General features: G+C 37.8%; 1 protein-coding gene across 1 annotated transcript in view; it reads right to left on the bottom strand.

Moving 5' to 3' along the window:
• MAGI2 (membrane associated guanylate kinase, WW and PDZ domain containing 2) overlaps positions 1-12062 on the bottom strand; it is a 1320860-nt gene that overhangs the window by 90699 nt on the left and 1218099 nt on the right. The gene's annotated exons all lie outside the window — the stretch shown is intronic.

Genomic DNA, 12062 nt, shown 5'->3' with positions numbered 1-12062 from the left:
CTCTGGTGGCTGAAAAGCAAAGTGAATCCATTGGAATTTTCATTTTACTGTCAGTCTATGGTTAAGGAAACTGGCACCCCAAAACACAACAGATACTGTTCCAATGATTTGTGATGTCTGAGTCATGCTGGATTACCTGACTGCAGGCTGGGATGGATTCCACACTGCTGAGGCTTGTCCCTGGCTTCCAACAATACTCCTGCACCACAATAGGAACTCCCAGAAACTAAATCTTGAGGGGTTGTGGATTTAAACATGAAGGGTCTAACTTTAAAAATTCTAGAGGGGAGTGGCTGTAGTGGCTCAATGGAAACAAATCCAACTAGTATCCATGAGAATGTGGGTTTGATCCCTGGCCTCGCTCAGTGGGTTAAGGATCCAGCATTGCCATGAGCTGTGGTGTAGGTCACAGATGCGACTCAGATCTGGTGTTGTTGTGGCTGTGGTGTAGGCTGGAAGCTGTAGCTCTGATTAGACCCCTAGCCTGAGAACTTCCACATGCCGCTAGTGCGGCCCTAAAAAGCAAAAAAAAAAAAAAAAAAAAAAAGGAGTTCCTGTCATGGCGCAGTGGTTAAAGAATCCAACTAGGAACCATGAGGTTGTGGGTTCAATCCCTGGCTTGCTCAGTGGGTTAAGGATCCGGCATTGCTGTGAGCTGTGGTGTAGGTCCAAGATGTGGCTTGGATCCCACGCTGCAGTGGCTCTGGCATAGGTCGGTGACTGCAGCTCGGATTCAACCCCTAGCCTGGGAACCTTCATATGCCGCGAGAGTGGCCCAAGAAGTGGCAAAAAGACAAAAAAAAAAAAATCTACAGAAAACTGTGATCTTAAGTCAGGAAAATATTTCTTAAAGCTCAAAAATGCACAGTTTGATGTATTTGATCATGAAGAAATCAAGAATTTGCTTTCATCAAAAGGGGTCATAAAAGAAAAAAAACTGGCACACACTGGGAGAAGATATTTGCAATACATATAACTGATAGAAACACAACATCTCTCATGTATAAAAATCAATAAGGAAAAGACAACAATAACAATAGAAATGTGGGCAAGAGAATCAACATACAAATCACAGAATAGGAAAATGAATAACTTAAACTCATAAAAAAATGTTCATTAGTAATCAGGAAGAAAATTAAAACTGTAATGATATAGCATTTCACATCAACTGACAGAAATTTAATATTGGTTTTATATCAAATCTGACAGGGATATAAAGCAACAGGGAATCATATACTGTATGTAGGAGTATACATATTGGTACAAACACTTTGGAAATTTTCTGGCCTTATTTAGTCAATTGGAAGTTGCCCAGACCCCAGGACGCAACAAATCTCCTCTTAGGAATAGATTCAGGAATTTTTCTTGAGAGTCCTGCACATATGTCCCAGGAGACCTTTACATGAATATTCCCAATAGCGATGTTTCCAAAACTAAGAAAATGGAAACTACCCTAATGCCCATCAACAGGAAATAGGTAGATAAATTCAAGTTCATCTAATAGGAAACCATGTAGTAGTGCAAATAAATAAAATTCAGCAATACACATTAACAGGGATATTCACAATGCTGATCTAAAATGAAAAAACAGAAAAATATAATTCTATGTCGATAAAGCCCAAAAACATGCAAAACGAAACAGTATATTGTTGAAGGGTATTTCCACCTGTGGCAAACTCTAAAGAAAAGCAAAGGAATGACAAGCAGAGATTTCAGGGGAGGAGTTCCCTGTGGCAATTCCCTCCCCTGAGGGAGAGATGGGTGGGAAGGCTTCAAATGTATTGGTGTTACTCTCTTTCTTAAGTTGGGTAGTGGTTTGTGGGTACTTATCATTGTTGTTTAAGCTGCACATAGAGATCCTATAATCTCTTTTCTACTTTACTATATTTCATAATAAAACTATATTCCAAAGTGTGCATGTGATGGGAGTACTTCATCTCAATGGGGGTGGGAACAGGAGTGGGAGTGAGAGGTAGGACTCAGTGAAGCCTTCATGAATTGGTTCCTGAAATGTAAGTAGAGTTTTAAGGACAGAAATGGACAGAGAGGAAATTCCACCTGGGAAGAAAAGGATGAGGAAAGATATGAAAGTGTGATACGGCAATGTGAGTCCTAGAAGCAGTAAGGGTTGTGGAACAGAGTAGCATGCCAAGGAGAACTGCATTGGGCTGGACTACAGAAGGCCTTGAAGAGAGAGGGAGGGATAGAAAGAGAGAGAGAGAACACAAAAGCAACAACAAAACCCAACACATTTAGATCTTATCCTGCAGACAAAGGCAAGAGATTGCATCACATCTGTGATTTAGGAATATAATTTGGACGGTAATATGAAGCATGAACGGGAGAAATTAGAGACAGGTGGGACCCATCTGGCTATTGGACTAGTTTAGGATAACAAAGATGAGGGTGTGTACTGTGACAGCGGCAATGACATGAGAGCAGAGAATGCATCATTTGGGATCTGGCTTAAAGTCTCCTTAACATAAATGTCCATTTCCAGAAAGATGCAGACTGAAAGCAAGCCTTGCTCAGGACCCAGCACACTCCTGAGTTAAGTAGCCATTTGCAAGCACTGACTCAGCAGCTTGCTCCCCAGTTCCCTTTGTATCAGGTGTACCTCCCCGGTTTCCTTGCCCTTTCTCTCTGGAGCTAGGGAGCTAGGAAGGCAATATTTGAAAATGACCCAATAGTCACTATTCATTAATCCTTTTCTTTGCTTCCTTACCCTTGACCTGAACTTCCTTTTCTGGGCTCAATCATTCTTCTCTCAAGTCTCATACAAAGCAAAGTCATGATAATAGGTTGATGAGTTTTCTTCTCTTTCTGCAAGAGACCAATATTGCTGACAGCGTCATACAGGCTAGTGGTACAGTCATCCTTTTGGCAGATAATTACCCAAAGACATGAGACACTGAGATGGCATCATGTCAAGAACTAGTGGCTGGTTTGAAATGGAAAATAAGTGCCCTGGGCAGACAACAGGCAGTCAGAAATTCAGGTTAGCCTTTAGGAGGGATGTCAGGTCACACCTTCCCAAAGTTGGCCAACAGTAAGACAAGCCTGTTGGTTTTATACAGGGTCAAGAAGGGATAGTGGATCTCAATATAAGGAAGAAGTACTTATTAAAACACAAGTATCTTGTCAAGTTGAATCAGCTAGGAGTCGGACACAGTTAACGACCTTTTCATCCCAGAGAAGGAGGCAGCAATGTGTCACAGGCAGGAACAGACACCATTTCTTTGTTCAATAGCATAGGTGCCAGGAAACAGTCCCAGGGAAAGAATGGGCTGCAGTGTGGGAATGCTGTTTTTCCAGAGGGGAAATGTACTGGAGAACCCTGGAAAAGGAATAGGAATGGCCTAGAATCACATTTGAAAAAGACAGTATCTGGCTCCTGATAGCTTCTGAATTGCTCTGCTGTGCAAACCCAACCCTGTGTGAATCAGGATCGAGATGTATTTCATGCCCATTTTTCTGACAGGGCAAACCAAGTGCCTCTTTATCTACCAAGTGGAAGAGCTTCAGGTCTGGGGCAGAGATGGGACGATAGACGCATCTCAGGCAGACAGCAATCTGCATGAATGCTGCGAAGACATTTCATAAAAATGAATAGGGAAGAAATCTTGATTTATTCTCAAAGACCAAAAATGATGGCTTAGTCTGAAAGAGGAAATTATACTCACACATCCTCCCCTCACTGAAGAGGCAAGTAAAATGTGTTTGTCAGATCACAGCAGTGGTTTGTAAACGCTCTCATTCTTTTCCATAGACCAAAAAAAAAAAAAAAAAAGATGAATAATTAAAATGCAAAGATTCTTCTAATTTATTCAATTCTTCCCCCACCAACATGCGATCTTAACACTAACCGTTTGATGCCTTACCAAACCTTTAACTAATACTCATGGGAAGCTGCTTTTGAAAAAGTTCAAAGTTGGGCAGCCAATAGAAGAAGAAAGAGTGCAGAGAAATGAAGCCCACCTCGCGTGGGATAATGAACCCTGAATAATTGACAATGGAGGAGTCTAGTGCCAGTGAGCTGGCTCTGCTGCCTGTGGCTCCCTTCTCTAATCAAGGCAATGCTCCCCCCCCACCCCCCCAATTCCTGAAAGGAACTCATGTAGCACATTTAACATTGTGTTCAGAGGTCAGACTCTGAAAAAAGAAAGGTAATGGATTTGATCTTTGTGAGAGGGTTTTTTTTTTTTTTTTCCTCCTTCATAAAAGGCACAGAGCAGAATCAAACATTAAAGAAAAAACCTCACATTTGCAGATGATCTGACAGGAGATTCAGAGTGACGGCTGAGAGACGATGGGTGGGTGAGTGACATGGACTGTGATGACAGGTAAAGGCTCCCGTTTTATGCAAGGATAAGCTTTCTGGGTTTACTGAGTGTCAGCACCTGGAGGTGATGAAACATTGGGTAGGTGATCTTTGCAATGCAGGGTCTCTGAAATGATCCATCTGAGCCTAGACAATTGCTTTCTTCCTCCAGTTGGGCTGCTTTATTCTTCTCTTAAGCCCTTGTTATCTCTCTCCTCTCATGCTTTAGATTTTATCAACCTCCTTAGCTCATTTATCTGCACTGACCTGATGGGACTTAGCTCTGCAGAGTTAGAATATTCTGCCAAGCTCTGGTTTTCCCATCATTTGACTGACTCTGCTGCTCTCCTGTGGACCTTTTCTAATAGGCTCCAGCATACCTGTCTTGTAACTCTTTATTCTGTCATGTTTTGCATACCTCATGCTTTTGAAATTCTTCATTATTTCTGGTTTGACCTTATTTTACTTTACTTCTGCTCTTAGCTTGGCATTCATGTTTGGTGAAGGGGAGTTTACAGATGAGGAAAACGAGATGTGAACTGTCACATAGTTAAAGATTAAAGGCATTTTGAAAATGTTAGGCATGGTAAGGGTTTATATACACTATCTCACTGACACCACAAAATCTGTAATAATTAAATGTACCTGCAAAAGAAGAATGCAAAAAAAAGTGAGGCATTAGGGCATAAAAACCACACTGTGAGTAGGACTGAATTTGCCCCATCACATATACAAAATTCCATGTCCTGGCTCATCAGGTGCTTTTGTGGCCCTGTACTTAATGAGCCTGCCCAATGTGTTCTGTACTTCAGAGCCTTTTGTTTATGCATTGACTTAGCAGTAAATATTTATTGAGCACCCGCCATGTATCAGGCACAGTGCTGGGCACAAGGGTACACCGAGGAGCACAGAACAACAAGGTTTCTGATCTCACAGAGCTTATACTTTGGGGAGACAGATTGTATAATGTAATCACACACACACAATTGTAAAATGAGCACCATGAAAGATGCTAAGAAGCAGATGTGAGACCCAGTGACAGGTGGATGTGAGCTGACTGGAGAGGGGAGAAAAGTGTTTTCTGGGGATGAGATGCTTGAGCTGGGATGAATGGACAAGGTAAAGAGGAAAGGGAGCATATGAACTCAAAGCACATGAATGAGAGCCTGGTTGGCAGTCTGGAAAGCAGGGGAGCCTGGGTGAGCTGGGCTGGGGAGGGAGGCAGGGGTGGAACACTAAGGCATGGAGAGCCTCGCATGGGTCTAATCTTTACCCTCAAAGAAAGGAGGTACTACTAAAGGGTTTTAAGCAGTGGGTAGGTAGACCAGATTTGTGTTTATGGAATGGACTGGGGAACTGGGAGGCAAAAACAACTCTATCTGTATTTCTGAGCTTTTATAGCCTCTTGGCATACACACTTCCTGAAACAATGCGTTCTGTACCTCTGGGCTTAGAGAACTGAGTATTTTAACAGAGGTACAGACCTTGGGGAGAAAGAACAAGAGGAAACTCAGGAATATTGAAATAGGCACTTAACCCTTCCTGGAAAATATTGTTCCCATTTTATAGATGAGTAAAATTGACTCTGTTAAGTAACTTGCAAGATGTGAGGACATGATACCATTCTATAAGATGTTAGGGTTGGTTTAACTGGTCCTGCTAGCCAGGACACTTCTTCCCTCTCTACCTAATGTGCCCTCCCCTGAAGCTGCCCGCAGGAGGCCTGGTATTTGGTTGGTGCCACAGAGCAGCTATAAGCCCTTTACAGGGTAATTCCTCCAAGATCAGGTCTGTTAGGCTTCTGCCCCCCCCCTTTTTTTAATTACCCAATCATTTCTTCCAAGAAAAGAGTAGAATGAAGAAAAGGAAAGAGACTAAGGTAAGAAGTAGCCCATGAAGTCACTAAGACAGGTAAGAATGTCCTTCTAAGTGAGTCTTCAGGGTAAAGAAGAGACTGAGTGAACTGAACAGACAATGAACGTATGTTGGTTCCTATGTGGAAATACTGTGAAAGAGAGACTAATTGTCAGCTCTAAGACTGGATATAATTTTAGCAACCATAATTTTTTGGTCATTAAAGGTACATGCGATGTAAATGTCTGTTTCTAGCAATATGGGGGGGGCGGTTAGATACCTCGAATGTCCTTACCATTGCTGGACAGGCAGGAAAGTAAAGAATCCTCTGATGCCAAAAGCAAAGTGAACGTAGGACATATGAAAGGCAAACAAATGCCAAAGGGAGATTTACCCAGAAAGGACCTGATGATTCCTGGGAAACTTGAGTTTTTACTTTAATGATTGGGCATCAGGGATGATTTATGGCCCTAATCTGTATTTAAAATTACAGCTTGGGGAGTTCTCTTGTGGTACAGTGGGTTAAGGATCCGGTATTGTCCCTGAAGTGGCTTGGGTAGTTGCTGTGGTGTGGGTTTTCTTCCTGGCCCAGAACTTCTACATGCCACAGGCATGGCAAAAAACCTCCCCCCAAAACAAAAACAACAGGTTGGGGCTGCAAATGAGGAGTCTAATAGGAGATACCTGCCTTAACTGGAATTACAAAGACTATTCAAGAGAAGATAAAGAGAATAAAAAGAGTGAGACAGAAAAGGGACAGAATAAAATGATAGAATTAAATTAAAATATCAGTAATCAAAATGTAACTTGACAAAAGTGATCTAAGATATATTATTAAAAAATACAAACCTAGTTACATAGACATAAATTATAAGGACATGGAAAGGTTGAAGGCAAAGAATAAAAGACACACCTGGCAAAGAAAACTAGTGTACTTATTATATCCGACAAAACAGACTTGAAAGTAAAAAGCATTGACAGAGATGTAGTAGGTTGCTGCATAATGATAAAAGATTTAATTCATCTGGAAAATAGAACAAATATCTGAGTACCGAATAGCATGGCTTTGAACCATACACTGTAAAGCTTGACAGAGCAAAGAAAAATCTATAAGATCTTTAACAACAACAACAAAAAAAATTAAAAAGCATCTATCTCAATATTTAACAGACCAAATAGCTAAAAGTTAGTAAGAATATAGAATATTTGAATAATACAATAACCAAGCTTTATCCAACAAATACATCTATAGAATGCTGCATTCAATAATTATAGAATGAACATTCTTTGTAAGCATGCATGGATCATACACAAAAACTGAATACATATAAGGCCAAAGACTAAGCCATAACAATATGAAAGAATGAAATCAAATAGAATATATTCTCTGATAACAACAGAATTACATAAGAAATCAAGAATAGACAACTAACCAGAAAATCTCCACACTTTTAAAAATAAAAACCAAAAAACACCTTCTAAATAATCCATGAATTAAAGAAGAAATAGTGGAAAGAATCATAGCGGAAATATATAACGAACTTAAAAAATGAACACAGTGCATATGAAAACTATACCCTTAAATTTGTACATTATTAATAGAAATAAAGAAAAATTTGGAATTGCTGATTTAAGTAGCCAGTTTAAGGAGTAAGAAAAATAAGAACAGAGCAAAATCAGAGAAAATGGAGGCAAAGAAATGTTAAATATAAAAATAAATGAATAAGCAAGAAAACAAGTATGTGAGTTGGTTTTTTAAAATAATAAAAAATGGACAAATCTATGGCATGATTAATAAAAACAGAAAGAATACACAAATAGCAGTCAAATGAGTTGGGGCATAAACACAAATGCTTTCAATATTAAAAACATAATAAGATAATATAAAAATGTTGAAAACTAAGACAAAATAAGATAAATTATCAGAAAAAAGAGATTTATTAGAACTGACTCAAGAAGAAATAGAAAATCTGAAGACTACCCAATTGTTATAGAAATATAATTAGTGGCTTAACATTTTTCATACAAAGAAAATATACTAGACCCGCATAGAGTTACAGATGCTTTCTACCACACATTCAAGGACAATTCTCAGCTTACATAAACTTTTCCAAACAACAACATCAATGACAGTAACAAAAAGGGCTGCTCTTTCTCACTTTATAAGGCTCATGTAACACTAATGTCAGAATCATTCGCCAACACTACAAGACAAGAAAATTACAGGCTAATCATATTTAAGAACATAACTGAAAATATCTTAAAGGAAATAAGAGAAAACTGACTTGAGCTATGCATAAAAAATCATCATGACTAAGCAGGGCTTATGTGAGGGAATCAAAGTGATTTGATATAAAACTCATTAACAGGATTAATCATATTAATTAGCATTGTAAAGAAAAAAGATCAAGATGCTTATGGCTGTACAAAGAGTACTCAACATTTACTCATAATTAGCTTTCTAGCAAACTAGTAATAGAAGGAAACATTCTTGATCTGATAAAGGTTATCTATATAAACTCAGTAAACATTATGTTTAAGGTGAAAGCATTCCCTTTAAGATTAGAGATAAAACACTGCTTGCTTTGACCACTTCTATTCGGCACTATTCGGCATCATACTGAAAGTCCAGTAAATGCAGTTAAATAAGAAAAAGATATAAAAGGATTTAAGAGGAAGACAGAACTCTCATTAAATGTGATTATCTATGTAGAAAATTCAGAGGTAGATATAGATAAATTATTTGAATTAATAAGAGAGTTTAGTAATTTTGAATGGTATCACTGATCAATATATAGAAGTCAACTGTCTTTCCTTTCACTGGTAACACATTTAATTTTAATATTACACTAAAATACAGGAGCAAAAGTAAAACATGCAAAGGCCTAAAATCAATCTAGCAAAATATTTATAAGTATGTTGCGGGAAAAACTATGAAACTTTATTTAAGCAGTTTGCAGAAAACATAAACAAATGGACTATATCATGTTCACTGATAGAGAGACTCAATATTATAAACATGTAAAATTTCCCACATTTACTTACGGATTTCAAGGAATTCCAATAAATGTCCTAATAGGAAAAGCAACTTCTAAAATTTTACATGGAAGGGCAAAGGCCTAAAAGCATTCAAACATTCCTGAAGAATTAAGATGTCTGGGGATGAGGAGATGAACAGTTTCTCCGTCAAAACTCAAGGCTTATTTTTTATTTTTATTTTTTGGCCAGATCTGTGGCATGTGGAAGTTGCCAGGCCAGGTATTGAACCCACGCCACAGCATATACACGAGCCAATTCAGTGACAATACCAGATCCTTAACCTGCTGTGCCACAAGGGAACTCCAAAATTCAAAACTTATTAAAAGGTAGAGTAGACAAATACACCCAGTAGAACAGTATCTAAAAAATCTCTGAACAGACCATTGCATCTATAGAAATTGTATTTATCATGGAGCTGTCACTGCAGAACATGAGGAAACGAGAGGCTATCAAATAAATAATGCTGTGACAGGTGGTTATCCATATGGAAAAACTGAAATTGGATTCTTCCTTTTACTATACAGAGAAATCAATTCTAGGTGATTGAAGACTTAGATATGAAAAGCAAAAACTATAAAACTTATACAAGAAGATGTAAGAGTTCTTTAAGAAAATAAGTTAGGAAATGATTTTCCAAAGATGATACAGAAAACAGAAACTATAAAGGAAAAGGCTGATTAAGTCAATTACACTAAAATAAAACTTTCTGTTTATCAAAGAGCATCCTACAGAAAGTGAAACTACAAGCCATAAACTGGGGTAAGGTATGTGCAACACATCAATTGATGAAATACTATCACCAGGAACATATAAACATTTCTATAATCAATTTGAAAAGGGACACTTCAACAGAAAATGGGGAAAAGATATGAATAAGCATCTTTATTTACAAGAAAATATGAAACCCCAACAAACCCAAGAAAAGATGGTAAAGATTATTTGTAATCAAGAAATGCACATTCAAACAATATATCATTTTCTAACTCCAGAATAAGAATTTAAAAGCCTGAAATACAAGTTTTCTGAGGCTGTGTAGTAAGTATACTACACATGTACACTTTTACATTGGTGGTATGAGTATAAATTTGTACAACCACCAAAGAAAACACTTCCATGTTATTTAGTTAACTATATGTTCTCCCAGGCATATAGTCTCGTCCAGAGAAATTCCTGCATATGTGCAGCAGGAAACATGTACAAGGATTGTATTGGTTGCAAAAAACTGAGAACAACCCAAATGTCCATTAATAGGGAAAAACTCAACTCTCCATAGATAACTAAAATAGATTGCAGCATATTCATACAATGAAATAATTTACATCTTCATGCGTCAACTTGAATGAGTGTTCTGAATATAAAGTCTAAAAAGAAAACTGCAGAGAAGGATATGTCCAGGATGATTCATTTACATAAAGTTCACCAAGTATGCAAAGCTAAGTGATAGAGTGAGGTACAAATATGTGATAAAACTAGAAGGAATGGCAGTATTCAGGGTGCTGGTTACCTCCAGCAGCTGCAAAGTGGGAGGAGAATGGAATCATTGAAATTGGAGATTTTTTTTTTTCAAACTGGACCAAGGGTTCAGGAGTGCTTGAGTCATTGTTAGTTTTTATACTATTATATATATATGTTAGAAATATTCTTCAAAATGGTTTTATGTTTAGTAAGAACAATATAAAATAGAATACTTTTATTTTGTAGTCACAGGCTAGTCATGCCTGGACTGTGGAAGGAGAGGTGACAAATTCAAAAGAAGCTGTCATCAGGGAAACAGCTTTTCATTAAAAAAAAAAGAAAGAAAGAAATGGATAAGCAGTATCTTTTTTACACATTGTTCAGTCTTACAAAATGTTACAGGTGATTCCAAAGCCCACTGCAGACTGACTTTTGCATCATATGAGTTTCAGGCAGAAGACAAACCATTTAAAAATAAGTTTATATGATGTGAAGTATGCAGACAGCTGCTACCCAGCTATTAAGGTGATGGACTTTAGAATGATGTTCTTTCTTTAAAATAAAAATATATTGTATGGAAATGGGGAATATATTACACTTGTGTGGAAACAGGAAAATAATTTACCTTTTCAAGATCAAATTTGATCTCCTTTCAATTTTTTTTTTTTTTTGTCCTTTTAGGGCTACACCCGCTGCATATGGAGGTTACCAGGCTAGGGGTTGAATTGGAGCTGTAGCCACTGGTCCATGCCACAGCCACAGCCACATGGGATCCGAACTCCATCTGCGACCTATGCCACAGCTCACAAAGGCCAGGGATTGAACCTGCGTCCTCATGGATACTAGTCGGATTTGCTTCCACTGTGCCACAACAAAAACTCCTCAAATGTCTTTTAACTTGACTCTCAGGTTTTTGTGGAAGGACTTTTAGAACAACTATCCCTTCTATCCAAGAGTCTTCTGATTTCTTAGACTCCCTGCTTCACTGGGCTTCACCAGTAAATTACTTCATATGTTCATTATTCTTTGCCTGTGTTTTCTATTTATTTTCAATTTTTAATTAGATTGTGTCCCTAAGGCTTTGTACCAGAGATTTATTCATCATTTATGAAAATTTTATTCCTTCCAACTTTATTAGACTACTTTACAAACTTGAAAAACAGGCTTCTGCGTAAAACAGATCCATTAAGATTTTCTAGTACTTTTCCTTGAAATCTGAATATCATTCATGTTTCTCTTCAGATATTAGGCTTCTTGAATGACTAAAGAAAAGCAATCAGACATGACAATTATGTTACTATTTCCCACCCCCCCCAGTCTCTGCATTTACAGACTGCGTTTTGTTTTGTCTCTTTAACTTTCTTATAGTGTGCTTTTATTTTATTTTTATTAT

This window comes from Phacochoerus africanus, chromosome 11 (assembly GCF_016906955.1).
Source record: "Phacochoerus africanus isolate WHEZ1 chromosome 11, ROS_Pafr_v1, whole genome shotgun sequence".
Classification (NCBI taxonomy): domain Eukaryota; kingdom Metazoa; phylum Chordata; class Mammalia; order Artiodactyla; family Suidae; genus Phacochoerus; species Phacochoerus africanus.
Note: the sequence above shows the minus strand (reverse complement) of the source record. Positions and strands in the feature narration are given on the sequence as shown.